The sequence below is a fragment of the Ipomoea triloba genome, chromosome 1 (genome assembly GCF_003576645.1).
Source record: "Ipomoea triloba cultivar NCNSP0323 chromosome 1, ASM357664v1".
In the NCBI taxonomy this organism is placed as follows: Eukaryota; Viridiplantae; Streptophyta; class Magnoliopsida; order Solanales; family Convolvulaceae; genus Ipomoea; species Ipomoea triloba.
Genome location: NC_044916.1, coordinates 26328573 through 26336846, shown reverse-complemented (window position 1 = coordinate 26336846; position 8274 = coordinate 26328573).

Sequence of the window (8274 nt, the reverse complement as noted above, 5' to 3'; positions counted from 1 at the left end):
ACTACTAACTTTCTACTTTATTTAAAATTCAATGAATGGAAATGAATCCGAAGGGTGGGATTAAGGGGCCAACACTACTTCATTCATGAGGTGACACTTGAGTGTTCTTGGTTCAAGAAAAGAGGCTTAGGTTTAAAATCGCTATCATATAAGGGCGGATCTACAATGGGAGCAGATGTCTCCTCCCACTCCATCCTCGTATATAGTAACTTCTTGTATGTGTATATAGTACATGTTTAGATATAAGTAAAATATGTATATGCAAGTAATCAAAAGGCGAGCTATGTAAAATCGTAAGTTATATACTATTAATGCACGAAATGTCAAAGTATCATAGTCTTTAGAATATAAGATGTGCATGCAAGCCTTCTTTAATTGTAATGATCTTGTTTGGTAATTTAGTTAGCTTATTAGTCAATTTTGGCTTATTTGATCACTATTAGCTATTTGATTTGATTAAACCGCCAATAATATACATGTTTGATTAATTAGCTTTTTGTGACATCTTATTGCTCCAAAACACGTATTAAAATTCAAAAAACTACTCAATGCAGTTTTTTATCAGCTTTTTGAGAAAGTTATTTTACATATAATCAAGAGTTTTTTTTTTTTTTTTAAGAATCAAGAGTTAATACCACAAATGGTTCTCTGACTATTGGGCTAGTACTACTTTTAGTCCTCAACTTTCAATTCGACCACAAATGGTCCTCTGACTTTTATTTTTTACCACGAATAGTCCTCCGTTAAAATTTCTGTTAAATAGGTGTTAAAAGTAGGGGTATTATCGTTAAATTGATATATATATAATGGTCATAAAATATAAATGTTTAGAATTTTTCACCAACAAGCATAATTTAATTAAACAATTAACAAATATAAATACTCCTAAATAAAAAGACAATACACCTTATTCTCGTAATTATGCATACAAAATGAAGATTTAATATTAGAGCTATCTGTTTTTAATTTAACCAATAAATTAAAATAGAAGACTTAAAAAAAAAAAATACCTTGCTTCCATCATTTTGATGGTTGTTCATACATGGCCGATTAATAGTTTTCACTCTTTATTGATCGATCAAACATTTTGTTTGGGACATACTAAAGGCAGCCACCGTTGAATTAATATAATTAATCAAGTACAAATTGCGAACATTAATCATGAATTTTTATTTAATTTGTTCATTTATGTGATTTGTCACCTCTATTTTGTTTTTATATTTATTAACTTAATGTTTATTAATATTTGAAATTAATTATGTTGTCATATAATTCTCAAAAAGAAGTAATCATAATATAATATTAATCAATTTGACGATATTATCTCTAAATTTAACACCTATTTAACAAAAATTTTAACGGAGGACTATTTGTGGTCAAAATGAAAGTCAGAGGACCATTTGTGGTCGAATTGAAAGTCGATGACTAAAAGGAGTACTAGCCCAATAGTAAGAGGACCATTTGTGGTATTAACTCTATAATCAACTATTAACTAACAACTAATTAACCAAACATCTTTTTACAATCAGCTAATGCTATCAATTAGTCAAACTCATTAACTCAATTAGCGAACAATTATTTACCAAACAGTACCCCCAATGTGTTTTTCTATTTGAATCATTTTATCAAATTAATTATATTTCATATTTTGTTATGCTTTTTTTTTATAAAGTTTCGATATGTTTTTATTTTTCACCCATATACTTTCTTTCGCCCCCACTCAAAAATTTTCGTGGATCTGCCCCTGCTATCATACATGGCCCTGTTTAGTAAATTGTTTTTAGCTAATTAGGTTAGAATGTATGATTAGTTGATAACATTAGCTGATTGTAGAAAGGTGTTGGGGTAAATTAGCTATTAGCCTGTTGGTATAATTTCTTTTCTAAAAAGCTAATTGAAAATGTTGTTTTAATTTGAGTAGCCTTTTGAATTTTAGTACTTTGGAGTTACAAAAAGCTTATTAACCAAACACTTATATTGATTTTTTAACCAAGTCAAATAACTAATAGTGATCAAATAAATCAAAATTGACTGATAGGCTAATTATTTAGCAAACAGGGCGTATATAAGTGTGAGTTTTAGTTATTATTAATCTTTTAAATGCAAAATATCAAAGCATATGACTCAATGGAATAATATTCTCTAGAATAAGTTTATAAAAAGAAGGCTAAAGTGTCATCTAGCACCATGAACTATATCCAATTATTCATGCCGCACCTTGAACTTTCATATAGTATATATCGAGCCGCAAACCAAAATAAAAAATTCACCTAGAACTTTTAGCAGGTTTCCAGGTCTTCTTGTTGACATGGCGTCTGATGTGGCATTTCTCTTAACCTTATGTTGTCCATGTAAGCGTTTACATATTTAAAATTTGAAAAAAATTATTATATTAAAATAACCAGAATTTTATTATCTTTATTTTTATAATGTATACTTTTCAATTTTGCAATTCCAATGTTTCAATTTTTTTTTCAGAATTTATATTTTTTGGCCAATTTATTGTTTAGTATTTTTTCAATTTTCCAAATTTATAGAAATGCTAATTTTTTTTTTGTTTGTATTTTTTGTTTTTTTAAAAAAAATTTATTTTTAATATGTAAATGCTTACATGCACAACATAAGGTTAAAAGAAATGCCACATCACTTGAAAACCTGCCCATGTCAGCAGGAAGACCTGGAAACCTGCTAAATTTTCTAGGTGAATTTTTTATTTTGGTTTTCGGCTCGATATATACGATATGAAAGTTTAGGGTGCGGCATGAATAATTGGATATAGTTCATGGTGCTAGATGACACTTTAATATAATATAATTTGCTTGTGTTTTGTGCAACGGGTGGTGGAATTGAAGCTGGGTAGGTATGGAAGAACTAATTAAGTAATAATAAGCAGCCGCGGCCAATGCCTATGGAGTGTTGTACACTGTTGTGCTACTATACAGATCGATCAAAAGAATTTGGTTGAATGGGATATATATATATATATATATATATATATATATATATATATATATATATATATGATCTGTAGGGATCCAAGAATGGTGTGGTGTACGTACACGCAAAGTTTTCCTCTATGCATAATGCATGCATTGCATTATAATCAGGCTAATGCTTAATTGCTTATAGATGTGACAGATACATACACATATATAGCACAAAATGATTAGGCGGGGGACTAACTCAAAAACGTGCTTTCCATGATATTTGAGAATATAATTAAACGTTTATTGGGTGAAGGAAGAGTTATCGGTTGTTGGAAGGTGGGCTAGGGAGCATATAGCTCAATGATGAAAGTTTGAGTATGGGTGTGGTGGTTAGCAAATCTTCGAGTATAAATCCTATAAAGGGTAAGGTATTGAGAAAAAAGCTAAGCAAGCACTTCAATCGTTGCGCCACTGAGACACATTATCTAATTACTTTCTTTCACAAGTTTTTTAATACCGTGAGGGGTCGTCCTTAGATTCGGGGTTCAAATTTATATGGATGAAGTAACTTAGTTACTCTTTGTTGGAATCATGTGAATGATTGGGGAATAGTCTGCCTACGACCTTAGGTGTCTATAGAACCAAGATAAGCGATCCATGGCCATACTAGGCGAGGAGAAAATAAATAAAAAAAAATTATAGGCACTCGTCATGCATGTTATAATAATTTGTGTCATTCTGCTCTCTCCTTAATTAATGCTTTGAATTGCAAGCAAAGAGTCACTTTAGGCCGTTCGCATAATCAATATATTTGGAAAATTTGTTAAATTAGTCACCTAAGTCAACTAAATAGTGAAATTGAGTTCTCTAGCTAAAAAAATTCTATTGAGATTTGAGACCTCTTAAACTGCCAACAAATGCAATTAAGCCTCATCTTACCCATTTAGCATGTTATTGTTAATTTAACTCTAACTAGGTTCTCACGTGTGCTATTATTTTTATGTGGCAATGACTTGAAATTCAATATAATGTGACAATGAGCTAATATAAATTAAATGATTGTGTATGAGACTATGGTTTTTTTTTAAAACAATTCAGCTTAAAATCTTAATTCACAAATTTTTATATTTCAATTTAGGTCGCTTTTATTTGAACTGATTTGATTCAATTAATTTTCAGTATATTCATGAAGTTGAAACAAAATGAAGATTAAACCACAAAGATAAAAATCAATGAAATTTCATGACTCATAAAGGAGTGACGACTGACGAGTAACAACATATAACAAAACAAATTGAGTTAATTGAGTTAATTCCATTTTTGGTCCTAGATTTATAGTTGACAATTCATGTTTAGTCCTTTTTTTTTTATCAAAACATCCTCATTTGGTCTATTATTATTGTTGCATAATCGTTTTTGGTCATCCGTCAGAAAAATCATTGAAATGTCGTTAAATACAATGACATTTTTGATCTTTTTTATAGAAAGTAAGTTGACATGCTATATTTTTTTATGTATTTTTTTTTTAAATTTAAATTGAAGACTGAAATGTTCTTGTATTTGACGAAATTTAAACTGTTTTATTGATGAAAAATAAAAAATGGTCATGCCACAATAATACAGGATAAAAAATAGATATATTAAAAAAAAAAACTAAAAGCGAACTGTGACTTATAAATCTAGAACCAAAACTTAATTAACTCAAACAAATTAAATTAAAACAAAATAATGAAGCCCCGTAGTCCGTATAGGGGATAGAAACCTATATATTTAACAGTTAGCTATATATGTTAATATTGTTATCCAATTGAAAATTGTATTTAAAAAGAAAAAAGAAAAAATCAAAAAGAGGGGCAACCCGGCCCACTGCAGCTCTAGCTCACCAACAGCACATCTCTGTAATGGGGCACACCCACCATATCCTCTTAAAAATATATGTATTTGTCATATAATCTATATTGATTTGTCCAAAACAAAAGAATAAATGCCAAAAAAAAAAAAAAAAAAAAAACAGACAGACAGATCATCCCTAAAAATAAATGATCAATTGGAGTAAGAAATAAAATTAAAGTTGATGGCCAGTAAACCTAGTCAAATGATCAGACTGTTGACTTGATAATCACAAGGTTACAAGTTAGACTCTTAACAGGCCTATTGGCCTTCTTCGTGTAAGACAATCATCTATAAAACATAAACTGTTTTACCTCCTTGTGGCTCTTTAGTGACCAATTAAGCTCACAAGGTGAGGTGACAGTTGAGGATTTTTCTCGTCACAGAAAAAAAACAATGAAAGTTGATGCATGTTTTGTACTCCGTAATTTATACAATTTTTGCGATCATTTTATTATGACAACATAAATTAAACATCAATGTAATACATGGTATATATACATACCTAGTAATAACATGCATCTATAGATTGTTTTTTTAAAATATGTATACTCATCATCATAGTATGTATTCATGGTATAGCTAGTCCTACATATCAATAGATACTCGATCTTTACCGATCTTATATATATGTATCAAATTGTGAGATGGGGAAATTTGTTCTGATCAAGTGTGGGTGTTGATAGAATTGGTCGGAGACTGGGAGTCTTTGCCGCCGTTGTCTGAATAATCATTGTTTCCATTGTCGCCCCGGTGAGTTGGAGAAGAAGGCGGGACGCCGCCTTTCGGGAGGGCACTTAAAATCAATCTACCATCCATCTTCTTTCCCTTTGGTGACCTCAATAACATTCTTGAATCCAATGCCAATACATAATGGGCTAATAACATGCTTAAAACAAGCGAAAGCATAATGAACCGAGACATTATATAGATAGATAGATAGATAGATAGATAGATAGAGAGAGAGAGGTGTAATTGATTGGTAGAGGGGAATTGAATGGAGCTTAGAATAATGGTGAGAAAGATGAAGGGAGCTATGCATGTATTTATAAGAAGAAAATGTTGGCAGAAAGCCATTCAATTATAAATTTATAATATAATGAAAGATATGACAAACTATATATGTATAGATAATAATAATAATTTAAGTGGAACTCCACTGATCTGATCTGATCTGTTCGAATGCGGAATGCATGTTGTATACTGTTGTGATACATAGCTCTAAAGAAAGAATATAATTTGGTTATATATTATCATCATCTGCAGTGAACCAACGTAACAATGGTATGGTCAATGGTGTACACGCAAAGTTTTCAATTCCTTTATGCATTTCTTCATATATATCCTCGGCCTCAAACAGCCTAGTTAATATAATGCTTATAGATGTGACAGATATAATACCACAAAATGACAAATAATTATATTGTTTATTTGTAAAGTACTCAGTGTGTATATAATGATTAAGTGAGAATTACCTCAAAATCGAACTTTCCAAGATTATTGGGAATTATTTATACACTAATTATATTGTAAATGTATTAATTCTGATTAGGGATGGAAGTAGGTCGAGCCCAACTGAACTTTAGAAAATTAGGTCTGGGTCTATTACGAAAATCTAAGGCCTGAGCCTGTACGTAAGCTTTTTGTTAGGTTCAAGTATGGGTTGGGGATACTATTCGATTCTCGCCATGCATGAACATTGGGAGTTTAGGTTAGGGTTGGACAGTAGAGTTGAGACTTAGCTTTTTGTACACAAAAATGTAGAATTTGATATTTAACTCAATAAAAAAAAATGGTTAGTGGAAGTTGGATAGGCATGGAAGAACTAAATAAGCCGCCGGAGCTTATTGAGGTACACTACACATAGTGGAATACAATTGATCCACTCTCTTCAAATGTTGTATACTGTTGTGCTACAGCTCCAAGAATAAGAATTTGATACAAACAATGGTTTACACGCAAAGCTTTCCATCATAACATATATATACTGTATATCATATATATATATATATATATATATATATATATATATATATATGCATGCATTTCTTCCCATCCCATGTAAGAGGAGCTAATGCACTACTAATGCTTATAGATATGACAAGATCCGATCCACTCTTAAGTCAAAAACACACCACACAAAAAGCCATTGAAAGTTAATTACTAGGTAGGCGGAGAACATCAATTTTAGTTGTACTTTGTACTTCAACTGATGTTGAGAAAATGTGCCTACAATGAAATGCAACACGCCAAGACCGGATTTTTATTTAATACAAATAACTTCTTTTCACTTTTGATGTTAATAGCGGATCCTGCCCTAGATCCTCACAATTGAAGACGATAAGAAATTATCTCTTGAGCATGCATATTCAATCTTAATCATTCGTATGCATTCATAATCGAATCACGTACAAATAAACTTTTAATGTAGTAACTCAAGTTTTTGCATTCATCGAAATAGAAGAAGGTTTAATAACGACCCTTGACTTCAACGGAATAGAGTTAATACTCAACATCCCATTATGCCAAAAAGTCCTTTTAAAAAATGTAAGGGATGCCAAATAAGGATAAAGTTATAAAAAGGGAATGCAAGACATATATTACAAAATAAGGAGAAAAAGATATATCAACAAGTGTAGATCAATTAGAGAAAGTGGAGCAAAGTACACATGTTGCTATTTGATTTGTTGTTGAAAATTCACCACTATGTACTAGCAACAGCTTTAGCCTAAATAAATTTGATTATATATGATACAATCTTGAATTTAGAAAAATTCAAAACATGAAAGTTGTAGAAAATTTTCTTAAATTTTAATAGTTTTAAATTACTTCAATTCGACTTCGTATAAGTGGGATATGACCAAGATTTTAAAAATGAGTCAATACTAACAAAATAAGTCAAAGTGCAATTAGCACCATAAACTAACAAAAGCTCCAATTAGGCTCTTCATCTCTTCACTTCTATGCAATTAAGTCCATAACTTTTTAAATATGTGCAATTAGTTTAATTTGCAGGTAAATACAAATCCAATAGCAAGTAAAATTGTTTTTTTTTTAAAGAAGAAAATAAACTGGCGGCCTTCTTCTCTTTCCAACTGGAAGGAACAGATCCAGCGAACCCAAATCCTGAAAGGCATATTTATTTTCCGTGGGTTCAGCTACTACTAACCAGAAAACACCTCCATTGAACAAAATCTACAAGAATGCCAAGCAGGAGCCCATTCTTTCCTTCTCTTAGTTAATGCTAATCACCTCAATTAACACTAACAGCCCCCTTCATCTATACATGAATTTCAAGAAACCAATAATCCGAGACTTCAATGATAACACTTCATTCTTCATAAATAGCTTTTATATCAACTAATGGCGTTTCTTGAATATGAACATTCATTAAACAAAGCCAGCAAACAATACGTGGACGGAGATGTCAGGCCGACTTCTCCGTCCAACTAGACGG